The sequence below is a fragment of the Molothrus aeneus genome, chromosome 3 (assembly GCF_037042795.1).
Source record: "Molothrus aeneus isolate 106 chromosome 3, BPBGC_Maene_1.0, whole genome shotgun sequence".
In the NCBI taxonomy this organism is placed as follows: Eukaryota; Metazoa; Chordata; class Aves; order Passeriformes; family Icteridae; genus Molothrus; species Molothrus aeneus.
This window is the reverse complement of record NC_089648.1, coordinates 72,619,184-72,637,474: the sequence shown is the minus strand read 5'-3', so window position 1 is coordinate 72,637,474 and position 18,291 is coordinate 72,619,184.

Below are 18,291 nucleotides of genomic sequence, written 5' to 3'. Positions count from 1 at the left end.
CCTGTTTCTTTCTTTTTCTCCTCAATTGCTTCAAGACCAGCAACATAATCTTCTCCCTGTTTTGCAATCCTTTGTAATTACGGTTTGGCCAGCGTGACCCCATGAAAATCCTTGCACTGTGACAAAAGGAGTCAGGGTTGCATATTAAGCAGAGTGAAAATCTTCATTTACTTGTGTCTTAAGAAAGACACTCATCAGAATATAAGCAGATATCAAAACTGTTATTTATCAGACCCAAACTTCTATTTAAGGGAAGCAATGATAAAGCAGTAGGAGTAAAGTGGAGAAAAACCTTGCAGGATTCACACAGCATTTGTCTCAGTAGAAGACAATGAATGAGTTGTGTCAGTGATGTTCAGCTTGCTCATCTTTAATTTCTCCTCATTGATTTATCAGAATTCATTTATACTGCCATTAATCAGGAATAAGCTGCTGCTCTACATTTACATGGCAGGATGATTATTTCTCCTGGGAGTCAAAGACTGTATCTGCCTGTGCTGCAGGATATTGGTAAAATACCTGGGAAGCTGGGCTGGAAGAGGAGGTGCAATGTCCAGCTGCACTAAGTCTGCATTTTGAGTAATAGAATCACAGAACTGCTAAGTTTGGAAAAGGTCTCTAAGATCATTGAGTCTGACCATTAGCCCAGCATTGCCATGTTCACCAAACCATATCCCCAAGTGCCACACACACACACTTTCACATACACACACGGGTGTCCATTTTGAACACTTTCAGGGATGATTTCACCACTGTCCTGGACAGCCTGTTCCAAGACTCAACCATTCCTTCCTTCAGTGGTGAAATTGTTCCTAATAACTAAACTTCTTCTGGTGGAACTTCAGTCTGTTTCCCCCCATCCTGTCAAACTTGTACCTTTGGTTGGGACACAAGTTTTCACATGTAGAGAGGGAAGTTGAGCTAGGAAATCAGCCCACACACCTCCTTGGGAATTGGTGCCTCCTGGGGAGTATGTCCCACTCTTCTGCAAACACCAAGACTGCATTCCTCAAATCCACCTGCTTTTCCAGGCACTGGCAGGGGTAGTTGCAATGAAAGCTGTCTCTCTTTGGAGGACATACTTTGGTGTGGGTGGGTGTAGTGTGGATTTTCTCCATCCCATGTAGTTCTCACCTGGTTAATCCAGGCTAAGGCATGTGCTACTCAACAGCAGGAAATGAGCTGGGGAAAGGAGAGTCCAACCTCCTGGGAAAGGCGTGACAAAACACATCCTTCTCCTCTGACTGACTCAGAAAAAGGTCCCAAAGTTAGCTGTGGGATTGAAGAGGGTTGACCAGACAGTCCTGATCTTACCCATGAGCAGTCAGGTTTGCTCGGAGGCAACCAGCCTTCCAGAGGGGAAAACAGCCATCTGTTGCCTGTTGCCATCTGTTGGCACTTAAATCTGAGATCCATGTCCACTGGCATTTTCCACTGGGACAAAGAAACCATTCCAGAACAGTTCTGACAGTTAGGGCTTTCTACACATGTTGACATTTTGTATCAGTAGTCAGAAAGCTGGGAGGGAATGTCCTTCTGAGGACACACTAGGCCCTATCATGAGGTTTTTATTGACATAGCACTGTCCCTTTAAGTCAAGCCTGTTTCAGTTCACAGCATTAATAACAAATTACATTTATGTTTAAAACCATACCAGTATGTAATTACTCCATCCTCCCTTGTGGATAAGTCCTCCTCATGACTTTTTATGAGCTATCCATAAATACCAAATGATTTATCCAAGAACGACCGTGCTGTAAACTTGGTCACATGGAACTGTTGATGAGGGACAGCCATAAATTTTAATTATGCCATTGATTCTTGCTAAAATATTAACTTGAAGCTGGCTATAGGATACTCCAGCCATTTGAAATCAAATGAAATTATAAAATGTCCTGTACTTTGAAGATGTGCAGCATGTACTTTTCAGGTAGTGACCTACAGGAAAAACCTTTCCTTGCCTGCTATAAAGATAACCTTTTGTATTAGGATTTAATGCAAGCAGTTATAAAAATCAGAGCCAAAAAGGATCTATTAATTCACCTCCTGATTCTCTGCCAGCATAAGTTTGTTCCAAAAAAATGTATTATTGAGTGTTATTGGTATAGCAAAGCTTTCAAAGGGCCATCTAATGGGAATTCCGTAACTCTTTTTGGATGTTGTCCCCCAGGCTAATAGACCTTGGCTTTGGAAAAAGCAGCTCTGACATTTAATCTGCAGCTTCTCTTTTTCAGTTTCACCTCACTGCTTCCAGTTGTACCTGCTTGAATCAGCTTGAATTTTGGCTCTCCAGCCCAGGTGTTGCACAACCTCTAACACAGAGCCTTTCTGCTCTTCTCTGAAGAGCCTGGGTACTTGGATAAGTTTTTCAAAGCAGGCTCAAGGATCCAGATACAGCTGTAAAGGAGAAAAACAGGAACAGACCAGAAGATTCAGCCATATAACTTTTCACTTATTTTTTGTGGGCATCATGTAGTTGCTGCCCAAAATTAGCTTTGAAAACCTCACCTGTCTGGTTCTTTCTGTCATGCCGAAGTGGACATCCCTCCCAGCCTCCAACTTGATTTTCCTAAGGTTTTTAAGTTTTAATAATTCTAATGTTTAAATATTTCTTTAACATCACTATCAATGAAATTACTAGGCCAACTTCCACATTACTGAATTTTGTCTCCTAATATATTATGCAGTTTGCATAAGTAGTTATATGCACAGACATATCCATGCACAAATCTATAGTGGCACAAACCCATGGGGTTGGTCTTATCTGCATCTACAAGCATGTTGAATTTCTTTGGACTAACATTTTAGGGGGCTAGGTTCTGTTCAATTCCACAAAATTACTGGTTTTTTTCATCTGCAGAGTGTAGTAGACATTCAGCAGGCTGAAAAGCCAACAGCACTAGAGTGGTGATATATCTGCCTAATTTGCTTATGGCAAATCCCCACAAAGCCAGACTGGCCTGGAAGCAGATCATCTTCACTTCTTGTGTCATTACTCCCCATTTAATGCCAGTCTCTCCTCATCTGTAGGCTGGTTTGGAAGAGCCATGGATGTTCCTTCCTGTTAGTGAAGGAAACAGATTGCTTGGAGGAACCCACAAAGATGATGAGCAGCACCCAAATGCTGACTCAGGTCTCACCTGGTCCAGATGAAAGAGCCTTGTCTTTCAACACAGATGACTCAGTTACTTTGGAAAGCAGCAGTATAGCCATCAAGAGCTAAGAAGTCTCTAACAAATGAGGATATTTTTTATGGCTTGTGGCTCCCTGTATCTAACAGTAATACTTTAAATTGCAGATTAGTGTTCCTCTACCAACTGTGAGAAGAGTCACGTGGATCATGTGAAGTAATCTCCAGAGGTAGTTCAAAGCAGCCTGAACTCAGAGTTGAACTTACTCATCTGAACACAAAGTAATTTATGAGGTAGTAAAAACAAGGTTATAAGCTGTCATTTCCACTTTCTCTCTCATAGGACCATCTGAGTTTGGTCACTGAGGAACCTGGTGCATCCCAGGCAGCCGTGGCTCAGAGGTGATGGGCACCTCTTCACTCTGATACAGAGCCACAGTGAGCAACTAGGCAGAAAATAGAATTGGGTGCCCCTGAAGATTTATTGGGTGTGACATGTCCATGAAATGCAGTTATATTAATCTTGCTATGGACTATAACAGCACATCCCTGCTTTGGGGAGATTCCAGCACTGCAGTAAAACATCACAGATGTAACTCTGATCTATTTAGGCTTGTATTCCTGGGTTTCACCTCAAGGCCTTGATATTGCACCTGCAATGATTTCCAGCAAGCAGGGGAGATGCACTGCAAACATGAGCTGTTTGAATAAGTCCTCAGCAGCTCCGGCTTTAATGACTTATTCATGAAAGTAAATTGGCAGATGACAGGCCACCATCTCTGGAACAGAAAGGTTGCAGCTTTAATTAAACTCTTTAATTGGCATGGCCATCTCCTCCCACACAGAGCATACACTGAATAAACATAGAATGTCACTGCATCCTTATGAACAGACATGGAGCCATTTCAGAAAATCAATGACAATGATTAAGAGAGCTTTCATCCCTTGCTCCTACCTACATTTTGCTTTCCACACCAAGTGTATTGACTAAATGTCTCCTCCTAGAAGGTTATGTGTACAGGCTTTCAGCAGACAGCACCAGCCAAATTTCTTGTTAGAGGCAGGCAATATTGCTCAAATTCCTAGCTAGCACCTTCCTTTGCTTTTGCAGTACAAATTCTGTGGGGTCTGGGCACTGTATGAACCTGGCAAGATATACGCTGACCTCAGACATCTTCTGGTCACTAGGACAGAGTAAAAGTGGTCAGGGATGAAGTGAATTTTGTCTGCTTGGGGAGACAAGCAGTAGGAGAGGGCATATGGCTCCTGGATAAGGACAGAAACCCCATCTTAGAGTCTCCTTTCACTATCCTGTAAGCAGAAAACTTCCTCATCAGAGAGGTCAGGCCAGCCACTGTACCATCCCACAGCTCAGCCCATTCAGGAGAGTTGCTGTGGTGTCTGAAATGCAGCTGTAAGAACACCATGTCCAAATGAGTAAAACTCTTGAGAACTGATGGGCTTGTTTGCCCAGCCTTAGCCATCCACTCCAGCTACTGCGCAGTTCTGGTGATGTTCAGGTCTGGGCTTGAGTCTCAGTGTGATACAAAGCAGATGGAGCTCAGTGACAAGTCTGGCTCCCAGATAATCACACTGCTGCAGAGCAACCTTCTTGAAGAGCTGTTTCCTGTTTTGCTTAAAATCAGCAGCCAATCCAGATTAGGAGCTTTTACCATAAACAACAGTATTTTGTACATACTGCAAAATTTCTCAATTTTTTTTTTAACATCTTAAAAAGTTTTATTTATTCATCAAAGTTTTATAGCTAATTTGTCACATAAAGGCCTAGGGAGAAGCATCACAAGAAGTACTGGTGAAACGTGCTTCAGCAGCTCCAGCAAGGAGCAGAACAGCCTACATCTTGTTTCCTTACATGGGTTTGAATCTGTATCAGGTCAAGTTAAACAAACCTTCACCTCCTCTCCTCAGAGCTCCAATGAACACAGATTGCTGTAGTTGAATCTATATATGAAAGGCTCAGAGCCTGGGCAATAGTGACAATCCAGCCTAATACTGCCAGCTTGTTAATGCCAGCTGAGCCATGGTGGCTGTGCTGCTGCTGGCCAGGTTTGCCCTTCCAGCCCATCTCTGGAGCAGAGACTGCTGGAGTACCTTTCACCCCATCAGCTGAGAAGTAAAGTGACTGATCTTAGACCTCAATAAAAGAAGTTTACACTGTGTTGCACATGAAGACTCAGCAGATGAGTACATGAGCTTCACTGGCATCAGCTGATGGAATGTAGTTCATTGAGCTTCTGCAACTCAGCTATGTGTCCTAGCACTGAGGGGTTGCATATATGTATGTGTATGTGTGTATATATATATATATATATATATATATATATGATGTAAATATATGTGTGTGGAAGTGTCTATCACAAAGTCACCAAGGAGCTGAGGTTGGAAGGGATGTCTGGAGATGATCTAGTTCAATCCCCTGCTCAAATCAAGGCCAGCTACAGCAGGTGATTCAGGGCCATCTCCTGTGAAGTTTAGAATGTCTCCTAAGGCTGAAGCTCCACAGCTTCTCTGGGCATCCAATTGTGGTGGCAAAGCATGAAGCCAGGGCTTTAATGCAAGCTTCATGGCCTCTGCAAACCATTCCAGCACTGTAGATGGCCAGGACAATGTGCTGCCTCTCTGCTGTCCTCCAGTGAAGGGAGCAACTTTTGTGATGCAAATACACTGCTGAAGAAATGTACACATATATGAACCTGTATGCAAGGTCTCACCTCCAAAGCTATCAAAGTATTTTGGAGTCTTTATGCTTTTGAAATGCTTCGGGCCTAAAAGACCTTCATAGTTGTGGGGACTATTTGTAAGGCTCCAATCATTGCAGCCTAAATGTCCTGTGTTCTTAAGAACATTTTTCCTTATAGTGGCCCAGGATATGTAAAGAAGGATTTAAACTATTTGTCCCTGTCAGAGACACATCAGTGACAAGGACAGCAACTTGCTTCACCTGAGCCCCAGACCTGGGACCTCAGTTTGTCTTCCCTCAGTTCATCCATTCCAGTAGCACTCTACAAATTGGCAGCTTTAGAGAAAGGGAAGTTGGCACATGCACAGGGCTTCAAACTGCAAATATTAGAAATGGATTCAAGCTCTTGGATCTAAATAACCCTGGATCTGCATGCAAACCTCACAGCTGATGCCTAAGAAGTGGGAAGGATTTGTAAATTGTGTCTCAGGAGACATCTCAGAGCTACTGATACTCTTAGTGGAGGATTTGAATCGTGCTGCTGATTTTGTTATCAGGTCATGACTAAGTAACAGATAAAAACTAAACTATGCAAAGTTATGACTGTTTCATGTGGGGGCTGAATGACTTGGCCAAAAGGCAAGTGTCCGAAGGAGCACTGAAACAGAGCAGCTGCTGTACTGCTGCCTTTCCTCCTCCTCCTCCTCATTCACCTCTTCCTCCTCCTCTTGCTTCTCTGCAACAGTTGGAGCTTCTCAACTGCTCCCCAAACCCATGAAAAGCTGTGAGAGCACAGGAGATACTGCTAGACACAATAATTCAGTTTTTTTCTGCCTTTTGACATGCAAAGGCCCTTCTCCAAGTTCTCTCACATGGATATGTATTTTGTATCCATCTGCAGGCTTTGTGTGTTGCATATAAATGGAATCATAGAATCAGAGAATAGTTTGGGTTGAAAAGGACATTTTAACCCCTCTGCAATGAGCGGGGACTTGTTGTTTTGTGGAAATACTGAGGGTGGGCCCTACATCTCTGGGCTACCTTAGAGAGGATGTACCCATGGATGTATCCACAGAGGCTGGGTGAGTCACAGTCTGATTGTGCTGGACAAAGTGTAAATGTTCAGACAGGGTTTGGGGACAGCTGAGCTCTGTGGGTTAGGGATCTGGACTGCTCTGCAACAGCAACTTTCTGTCTAGCAATTTTAGGTCTCCCACCACAGATTTCCTTTTCTTAATTAATTTTTTGCACAACTGCTTCCAAGTAGCCCAGAAACCTTCCAGGACCTGCAGACCACAGTTGAAAAGCACTGGTTTAAAAAACAAAACATTACTAATAGTTGAGACACACAAGCATGGAAAAGGCAGAAAAAAGTAAATTGGCTCTGCATAGTTATTAGCCAGAGCAATTACCACAATCTCTTGCCTTCTAAACCATCCTCAGGCTGCAGTTCATAACACATGCTGTGGAACCCTTTATTTTAATTTATATTTTTTTCCCCATGTTTTAATTTCTAACAATGTGTATGAGGCCAAGTCTCTCAGGAAGCCACATGCTTACACAGCAATCCAGGGAAAAGCACAGCAATTGGCACTTGTTTCCCTGAGCAGCTGTACCTCATCTGATGTGCACAGGGTCAGTGTGGTCAATAAAAGAGCTCAGTGGAAGGTAGGAATTATTAGGCTCAGCATCACTTCTGGTGGTCATTATTGCCACACTTTCCTGTGAATTATTTAGGAGGAGAAGAAGCTGGACAGGAGGTCCTTGTGGGTCAGTGAGGGCAGTCTCTCAGAAGACACCAGCCTCTGCTGTCACAAGCCACCCTGTCACACATATCCCCAGATGTGCGGCCATCACCTCCCAAAAGGTGATGAAACCAAGATTCACTCCTGCTTCCAGTGCTCTTCCTGCTTCTCCTGTTGTATCTGAAGCACTCTCCTCCAGTGATTAGAATGACTTTTAATTTCAAGTCTAAAGTTTCCTGTGGCTGGCTGATATCATTTGTACTGGTGCCAACAGTGGCTTTAGCTTACATGGTTTTTTTCATCCTCTGGTGTGTATCTGCTTGATGTATTAGTAGACAGCACAAGTTAATTGCTTCTTAGCTTTTGTTTTGTCAGACTAAACTGGCCAAATTCACTCAATTTCTTCTCACTGGACATGTTTGCTGTTCCCCCCAATATTTCTTCCTTGCATGCCATCCATTTGGGATGACTCTGGGCTAGAGGAGCCCATGATTAAACACTTTTTATCCCCAGAAAACATTGTAAAGGAGCAAAAGGATGCTTTCAGAAGCCTCTCTCCTGATGCAAGCTGTGACCGTATTTGCTGTCTGGTGCACATTTCGTGTTTGATCAGAAACACTGCTGTTTCTTAGGCCACATTTATGGCAAGCCAGAACAGTGAGCCAGGGCCTGATGGTGAGGCATGGCTCACATCCATGACTCTCTTAATCTGCAAACCAGAGTGACCTCATCCCCACAGCTCCTTGGAAGCTGTCCCTGGCCGCTGCTAATCCCCAAACCATGCCTGGGCATTGTCTAGCAGGGAATTGCTCAGCCCCGTCAAACAGTGCCAGGAAGCACATAAACATTTATCCTCACTGGTGATCATGGGGCAGTTCATAAACCTGCCCTGGCTCAGTTTAATTAATTAGTGTAGAGGGAGCCTCAGTGCATGCCAGGCACTTTGAACTCTTCACTCCAGGTCTGCTGATCCAGCTCTCCAACACAATGTGTTTTTCCTTTCTGCTATTCCAGATTCACTGATGCCTCCCAACCGTGTTTGTCTGCAAATATCATTAGCTCTTTCTTAGTTTTTGTTCCAGAAGAGAACTATCTAAAACTGTCTCCAAGTAATTTCACCCATTATGTCCCCCTGGTCCTATCATTTTCCTTTCAGAAGAACCTGTTGTGTTTGTTCTTTGCTGTTTCCTGACAGACCTTCAGCTCAAATACCAGTCCCTGCTTCTTCCAACACAAACAATGATTTCCCATGTGGCTCTTTTATCAGAAGTGTTGCTGAAGTCCAGACAGATTAGATCTAAAGCATTTCCCTTGTCTAAAAAAGCCCACAGAGAACTTTGTTTGCTCTTTTTTTTTTTATTTTCTTATCAAGTCAGTCTGACTCAAGTGACCTTGGTAAATCCTGGATTTATTTTTATCATATTTTGTCTTTTACTACCATGCCTTCAGGTGTTCCTTCAAAATTTGTTTGCATGTTATCCAAACATCCAAACATCCAAGCATCCAAACAACCCTTTTCAGGGGGTTCAGCCCTTTTCCTCTGAATTCATGTAAATTCAGTCCCTAAGTAGTCTGTGTCACTTACATATCACAGCCTCAGGAGGTCTGAAATTCTCCCTGCTGTGTGAGGACCCTCAAGAAATGTGGTTATTTTAAGATGAGGGGCAGAAAGAAAACTCAGAGCTAGAGCTACCTCAGTGCAGTGTGGGAACACCCAGCCTCACTTGTGCCAAGCTAAATATCCAGTCATGTCAGAAAAAAATCACTTGCATACTAATCCCCATCATAATTAACATTTAGGCCAATGCCCCTTGTTTCTCCAAGGGGGTTTTGCAGCTCTGTGCCTGCCCTACTGACCAGTCTGTCAATGCTTCACTGCCCCAATCCACTCACATCCGAGTTTGCAAAGACAGATGTACAAGGACCTGCAGGGCCAGCACTGACACTGCATAGCACAAGGCCCAGCTAGTTTGATGTGAATTTTCTGGAACTCATCTCAGAATACAGTTTGGTCAGGACTTGTGGTCCCCTTTTAAGGGATTTGGTTGCTATCCCTGGTGACTGTGACAAGTGCTGCAAGTGCTCCTAGTGTATTTATTTCAAGTCTTTTTTACTCATGTTACACCTCTTCCCTGGCAAACGTGTCCCTCAATCAGTATCTTTCCATAGCCTCCTTTGTGTACATAAATACATATCAAAATAAAGTATATGAACATATGTGTATATCTATCTATGCATATGAAATCAATGTATTTCCAACAATTCCCTGTCTCTTTTTTTGCCCAGTCTAATGCACACACAGCAATAATGTAGGAGAGTCCCACCAGCTGCAGACAAGCTCCTTCCCCAGTCTCCATCAGGCTCTGATCCAAAAGTCTGCTGGTCTTAATCTGGGACAAAGGAGCTCTTTCCCTATTTAGCTGGAGGGTAGCTATGGCAACATGGCACAAAGACATCTCAATAGCTGGCTAAGGCCAGACCAGCCCCCTGTCTAGCAGACAGACACTGCTTGCTGGCACTTTAATTCTCCTTTTTTTTTTTTTTTTTTTTTTTTTTTTGGACAAAGGGAATGTTTATTACCAAAAACTGGGCCCCTGGCTCAGAATGTCCAGTAGCTGGAAGTGAAAGCAAGCACTGCAATTCCCTCGACAAATGGGACATTTCAGGGGATGTCCATGAATAGGTCTTGTAGTGGGTAATGAAAGAAGCAGTGGAGAGGGAGGGGAGGAAATGGATGAGCAGAGACTGCAGCAGCTAAAGAGAAGCTCGATGCAGGAGACGGGAAAGGGCGCTCTGATTTATGGCTTGTCTGTCTGGGAAAGTTGCACTGATAGAGCTTTCCTTTTTTGTCTCAAATGTGCTGCCTGTGGCCACACACAAATTGTCTCCCGTCCTTTGGTCCCACCTTTCAATGGAAATGCTGCTTTCTTTTCCTGCAAGGGCTGTTCCCCTCCTTTGTGTTGTAAAGACAAGGGTGCAGCCACAGCAAATTGCTGTCTGCACCTACCAGCCTGCACGTGTGGCCATCACTGGCCTTGGGGTTTACCAGAGGCGTGTTTGGGGAAGCTTTAGGGAAAAATGGCCTCTAAACATCTCACATTTAGCAGTGTACCTGAAGATCTTTTGGGGAGCACCAGCACAGCCACAAAGGAGCTGCACTTCCACATCCCCACATAAAGCTCCACTCCCACACTTAACCTCCCCCCCCCCCCATGACATTTTATCTTTTCTCCTATTTCTAACTTCTTTATTTTGGGGGATTACCCTGGCAAAATCAGACCCTGTTTCAGCCTGTAGGCTGTGGCAGCTCAGAAGTCACTAGAGCCCCCTCTGCTCTTGCCATTGCTCCGGCCAGAGGGATCCCAAACACACCAGTTCTGAAGACCCAAGGCAAAGGGCAGTGCAGAAGCCTAAACCAGTAAGCATCCTTTTCTTTCTCCTTCTAGACACTGGCAGCATTCCTCCCTCCACAATCTTGGACTACAAAGATGCCCAGGCTGCATACATAGGCCTGGCTGTGCAGTGTGGGGGCACAGCCATGGGATGTGGGCCCTGTGGCCCTGATCTCACCCAGCATGTGCTTCAAGCAATCCCACACATTTATTAAAGAAAGCTGGGGGTATCTCCTGCTCCATCCTGCCTCACAATCTTTCCAGCAGCAGCAGGACCAGGAAAGGCTTTTGAGCACTCCACCACCCAGGTAGGCTCATGTCAGCAGCCATTGGTGCTGGCTGACGGCTTTAGGGTTGTGGTGTCACTGCTGGCACACACAGGCACATTTATCACCATTTAGTTTCCTTAAAAGTGCCATGGAGGCTGCAGAGCCACCAGGCCCAGCACAAGGCCATCTGTCTGGCATTCCTGTCCCTGTCACCTCCTGATGACAAGTGGCTGGAGAGTGGCACAGCAGCTGGTGCTCAGCAGTCACCGCTGCCAGCAGGACGGCTTCGGGCTCTCTGTGTGCTCCCAGCTCCACCTGCTCTCCCTGAGCCCTGAGGGTGGCAGGGAGTCGGCTGTGCTGCTGGATCAGCCTCACCTGCCTGAGCCCCAGCCCAGCCAAGCTGGAGGTAGCAGGCAGGGAGTCAAGGAGCTGCCTTGTGGCCCTCTGTGCCCTGCCAAGAGAGGCAGCACCAGCTGGCGACCAGCCTGTGCTGGTTGTGTCCTGCACTGACACATCCAGGGCGTACAGAATCCTCTCTGCTCACTTGCAGGACAGCTGGAGGCATTCAGAGGATGGCTGTCACCTCACATGGCCACCAGTTCAACTCAGCCTCGTGCAGGTGTGGAGGTGATCCATGACTTGCTTCCAAACATGAGTGCGGGAGGCTCAAAAACACCTGAACATGATGTTAGCAAACAGCTCATGTTTTATGTTTGCTGCTGAGGAAGGCTGATGTAGTAGCAAGCTGTTTGCAAGGCAATGATCAGTCATCACTCAAAAATATGCTAATATATTAGATTGGGTAATTTATATTTCATCTATGCTCCTCTGTATTTCCATAAGTAACCTCCCTCCTGCTATTGAGCCCAGCAGACTGTACTTACCTGAAGCAAGGAATTGATTCAACTCATTTAAAGGGGAGAGTTGGCTGCTGCCAAAAGTCTAACACTTTTTTGGTTCTTCTTGGCAAGCAGCACTGGTTTTGGGACCAGTGGGGATGCTTGTGTGTACATCCATGAGAAACCTGCTGGCACTTTGGTACCCTCCTGCTTCTCACAGTTGCTGTGGTGCTCCCTAACCCTTTAATTGCCAGTTCTCTGGGCCTGCCCTCTACTCTGCCTCAATAACTCAGCACCATCTGCTCCCATAGAGTCACACTCCAGCTTTCACCACAGTCTGCCTGAGCCATCTTGGATGCTAATGCCATGAACGCCACTCATTTGCTTTTCTGCATGAGGGTGCTGAGAATTCCAATGTACCCCAAAGCTGGGGTGAAGGGAGGTAGAGGAAAGGGAGAAGGACCCTCATGACCTGGGTGTCAGCATTGACATGACCTCTTCTGGCTCCTCAACTTGCTGCTTTGCCCCAGGCACATTACTGTGTGCCATACAGGTCAGGATATTTTTTCCTGGGCAGCATCAATATACCTGTTATTATTTTTCTCTTTCTTCCTGTGGGACCAGAACCCACCTTTTCTGAGACCTTTGCCCAGCAGCTTCAGCCAAATTTGATGCAGAGGCACTGAAGGTGCTAACTTCCAACAAATTCAAGCAGCAGGAGAGAGACAGAGAGAGAGAGAGAGAGCAACCATCTGGAGAGGGAGAACCAATGGGTGTTTCAGGTTGCAGGCACACCAGAGGGCAGGCTGGGGTCTGGGGCACAGACACCCACAGTAGGTGTGTATGTATGTGTGCCTCCTGGCATCCAGCAGGGTCCAACAGCCATGCTCTGTCCAGTAGGGTACGTGTCATCACTCCAGGGTCTGGCCCCTGGGAATGCCAGGAGGGATGTCCACCAGGATTGTCCCAGGTGCCTGTGGGGATGGCAGAGAGATACTGAGATGCTGCTTTTTGGGTGATGAGAGTTGTTTCCCCCCACTCCTGGAAGATAGGAGTGTTTCCAGCAGCCTGGGACACCTCAGCTGAGCCTCCCAGGTGACCAGGGACAGCAGACACTTGCATTTTTTAGCTTTATACATCAGACACCCAAGGAATGACATCAGTATGACTTTGTCCAGACAGGGTGGAGGCTGGATCCCACCCTCCACAGCACTGCTGCTGAAGAATCCCAGCACACAGGGAAAGGGAAGCTGGAAGCTGCAGCTTGCTCCCAGTTTGGGCATGTCTTGAGTGCAGACCTTTTCCTTTCCGGTGGCCTGAAGCAGGGAAGACTGCTCTTATCTAAAGGTCAGCAAGGAGACAGCTGACAAATACCTCTGTCTTCAGCCTGTCACTGTGCACATCACACAGATGCTGAAATAATCTGCCTGGGGGTCTGCTGGGGGGGTTGGAGGGGTTCTGATTAGTTCTAGAGAGAGATGCATTACCTTGTGCTAAATGCTGTGTTACAGCCTTTTCCTCTGCTGGTTAGATGAAAGGGGAGGGGAGAAGGAGGTCTGGAACTTGTAGCCTCAAATAACTTAATGGTCATGATCTGTACTTTGAAGCAAGATAATAAAAGATGTCTTTTTATGCTATTCATTTCAGGAGCCTTTACTCTTCAGCCAGGATTTTTCTGCCTGCTGGGAATGGCCTGATGGAAAAAGTTTTAAACTTTCAGAAATCCCATCTGAGACTTTTACTTTGTTCTTTACCTCTGAGGTTTATGCAGCATTTCTATGGCCTTATACATCAGACAGGATAATAAACATCAAGAAACTCCAGGTCCCACAGGGACCAAATTGCCAACTCAAGCTCAGCTGATCTCTTATAAGTACCAGATGCTGCACCAGAGCAGTTTAAACACCAGAGAGCTCTGGAAAGCCATGGAGAACTTATCCCTCAGACTCTGACTAACTCCTGAAGGTGCTAAAACCCAGTAGGAATGACCAAACTGAGCATCCAACAACAGGCCTTGATGATGGTTTGTTCATCACTGCTGACATATGCTGCAACATCTGACTTTGAGTTCTGGAAGAGTTTTAGGGAGCTTACACATACATGTGGGAGCTGAGCCTTAAATTGGGGTTTGAAATGCCCCAAGAGACACCAAAATTAGACATTGCCAGGAACTGTCTTTTAGGTATCAAAGATGGGGGTGTGATCATGAGGTAAATGTCAGCTGCAGCAGCAGCCCCAGCACCTGAGATAGCCTGGGAGGGCAGGGTCACACCAGCAGGTTTGGCTGTAAGGTGGACTGAACCCAGCTAAACTGATGTATCCAGGCACTACAGGAAGAAGTTCTGGTTCTTCAGAAAATTCATGGTAAAATCCTGAGTTGCCCATGCAATGCAGGAACCTCCACAGACAGGCAGAAGCTGTGGAGATATCTGCAGAGCTGGAGGTCAAACCTAGACTAGGTCTGAAACTCCAAGTCTGGACCTGTACACATTTTGTCATGGTTTTCCCCTATTTCTCTAGTCAGTTGGAGGTTAATGCAGACCATCTTAGCTCTCTTCCAGACATATCACTACAATAAGCTGTTCAATTTTTAATGAAGCCAAGAGACTGCTTTCCTAAAGACCTTCTGAAAATCAATAGTGCTCTTTACAGTGATACTACTTTACAATGGTAGGTCAATAAGGAAGGAAAATGCAAGGCCTCTGTGGGAAGGCTGCCTTCTTACCTGAAATGATGAATTTTATGTGACAAAGTTCAGTTAGACATATGAATGATTTGAGGATGCACCACCACCACGTCACTTGCTCTTTAGAGTTATTAAATTGGTTGTTGGCAACAATTAATTATTCAGAGGTCAGAGATGGTTTAGTATTTTAGAATTTTAGTACAAGATCATTACTGGTCTGAATTTCTTACAGCACTTCCTATACCATTGGGGTTTTTTATAATAATAATAATAATAATAATAATAATAATAATAATAATAATAATAATAATAATAATAATAATAATTATTATTATTATTATTATTATTATTATTATTATTATTATTATTATTATTATTATTATTATTATTATTCAAAAAGCAATTGGCAAATAGGAACACTTTTAGGTAACCTGTTATTAAACCTGAGCATCTGTATTCGGACTTGTCATGTCAGGATAGGTAATCATCTGGAAAAAAAATTAAACTCTGTGGTAAATTCACATAAGTAATAAATGTCTTCATTGATTAGTTCAGAAATGCTTTGTTTGATTAAAAAGTCAACAACTAAATTAATCTGGATCCAATACGGGAATTCATATAAAACTCTTCTTCATATGTTTTTTCTTCTTTGATTTCAATGAGATTGAAAGAAATGCCTGAGGTTTTTCCTAAATTTGGAAATTTCCCAAGCTGAAGTGTATGTTTGTGAGCTCTGACTCACGCTGACCAAAGCACATTCACACTGCCAACATTTGGACATCTCTGCTGGAAGTGATTTACTGGTGTTCCTTACACCTTTAATGGGGAGAGCTGGGAGCTGCTGAGCAAGGGTGCAGAAATCCTGGATCTGCGTTCGTGTAGCGACCAGCCTCCCTTCTCCAGCCCTTCCCAACATTCTGCAAACTTTAGGATTTTCTCCACTGCTGCTATTGAACAATCTTGGCAGCTGCTGGCGCCTTTGACTCATCTGTGTTTACTTGGTCTGCCCCCAGTGTGGGGGAGATGTGACGTTGGAAACAAAATCTGCTGGACTTGTCTCCATCCCACCCCCACTTCCCTTTGCACCCTTGGGCGGATGTTGTCTGCACTTAATGCCTTGTCAATACCAAGAGGCTTGAAGCCTTCACAAGCTATTTAAAGGTTTATCTTACAGACTTCCTGATTTTTCTGCATTTCTCTCTCTAAATATCTTTTCACCATTTTAGGTAAAAGTCTGTACTTCTGAGCTTTGAAAACAATGGCCCAATAACTCTGTTATTACTTTTTTTTTTCAGTTTATATTTTTTCCCTGTATCATTTCTGCAAGGAAAAATCACTTCTCCTCTCCTAGTGACATTAATCATAAGTTTTCATATCTTTTTGGTTAATCCTGCTGTCCAGGGACACTGGGTCTTATTTTTGTCAATTTTCTTCTTCTGTATTTTGTAACTTTCTTGAAGTTTTATTCCCCTTTCACCTTGCTCCAAAGTTTTTAGGTGAGAATAGATATCATACATTCATGGGTCACCCTGGAAACTGAAATGACAAGGCATTAGAAGTTGAATTGAAGGATAACATTGGATTTGGGTGCTTTGGATTTTAACCCAGTTCTGGCAGAGTGGAATCAATAGCCAGGAGCAAATCACTCAATAAATCCATCTAGTTTCAGCTGTCTTTGAAAAGGGAAGAATTTTTGCCAGTCTCTTATTGCAGCTCATTTCAAACATAACACCTTGGTCAATCGTGGTTGAAGGGCACTGGAGAGATCTCAGATAAAAGTCTGGCTGGGCCCAGGTAAAACACTGTACAGGGAAGAGACAGTGAGATAGGAAATTCTCTGCTAGTACAGCTCATGGACACCAATGTGGCAGATGTACCACAAGTGTTCACAGGGGAAATAATAGGATGAACAAAAGCAAAGTAAAATGAAATTTATGCGATGCATTTGTTTCACACCAAAATCATCAGGTCTTTCCTGGGTGACATTAATATGAGATTTCCTTACTTTAACACAAAGCCCAGTTTCAACACCAAAATAGCTGACAATTCAGCTGGTATCTGCATCCACGCTGGACTTCAAAAAAGCAATGTTTTCTTTACAAAGAACCTTGTTGTTTTTTGGGACTTTTTCACTGAGCTTGAGATGAGGTTCCTGGAGTTGAAATACTCACAGTGGATGTGCAGCCACATCTGAGAAAGGGATTAAGCATTGCAAACCTTCCCACAGCACTACAGTAGGGAATAAAGATAAAGGATTCTATATCCAGGAGAAATCACATTTATCTTGCAGTGACAAGCAGGAGTGAGAACAATGCTCTTTATTTTATCCAGCATCAACCCCTTCTCATCTCCTTTGCAAAATACTTTCAGTGGCCAACTGGGCTGTGTCCTGGAAAACCATATTAGAGATTAATTAGTAATGGATTTTTAACAATAGTGGAGAAGATATGCACAGGAGAGAAAGATCAGGCAGTTCAATTGAATTATTATATTTCCATAGGTTTTCAGATTGACTACATTATGCTTTTGATTAAATGATTATAATTTATGTGCTTTACAAGTAGCAATCTTCTCTGAGAGATTATTTTCTCTTGACCCATCTCCATATAGAATTATTTCCATGGTAAAAGTTTGAGTGATTTGTGAAATGAAATTATGATCTTCCATTACTATTGGGATAAAACCCTAAAATTTTAAAACCAAAATACAGCAGATTTTGGCTATATAAATGATAAAAAGTAGTGTCTGAAGGAGTCACATTTATATAAAGAGGAAATTGAAACTTGATCTTTCATTATCTCTTTGCAACAAAAATGTTATCTTCCAAATAGGGTTATAAATTGCTATCATTAGACCAAATAAATCTCATGTTTATATGCATTTGAAAGTATCTTTGAAAGTATGAGGCTTAAAATACACAATATTTCTCCTGAGTCAGCAGACTGATAAATCAATGCATAATAACTACTATTTGGTATATCCCTGGAAATTTCCTCAGTGCTGAAATGTTTGAATCAGTTAAAGGTTTTAAATGTGAGGCATAAATTAGAGAAATTAGATAAGCCATGAGAGGCAGATGACAATCACCCAAGGGTAAGTGAGGGATCAGCTGAAGTGCTCCTTGAAACATTAACAATCATCTCTGAGTGCAAAATGAGGGTGGAAGGGGAGATCCCAAGAGGCCAAAGAAGAGCAAGCAACAGAAGGAAATGGAGAAGGTTGTGGACGGAGAGAAGCTAAACCAGTCAGACTTGCTTTGGTACCTATCAGGATTCTGTGAATTATTTACAACTTTATAAGCACCAGCAGGATAAAATGCAAATACAACAGAAGCAGATTTTTCAGCAACAAGTCACATGAGTCCAGCCTGATTCCTTTCTTTGGCAGGATAACAGGTCCCAAGAACAGGGAAAAAGTAGCTGCTGTGTTGCATCATGACTTCAGAAATGCTTTTGTCCTGGCTAGATGACGTTCTTACATACTATCTAACAGAATGTGAAAGAGATTAAATCACAGCAAGGTGGGAACT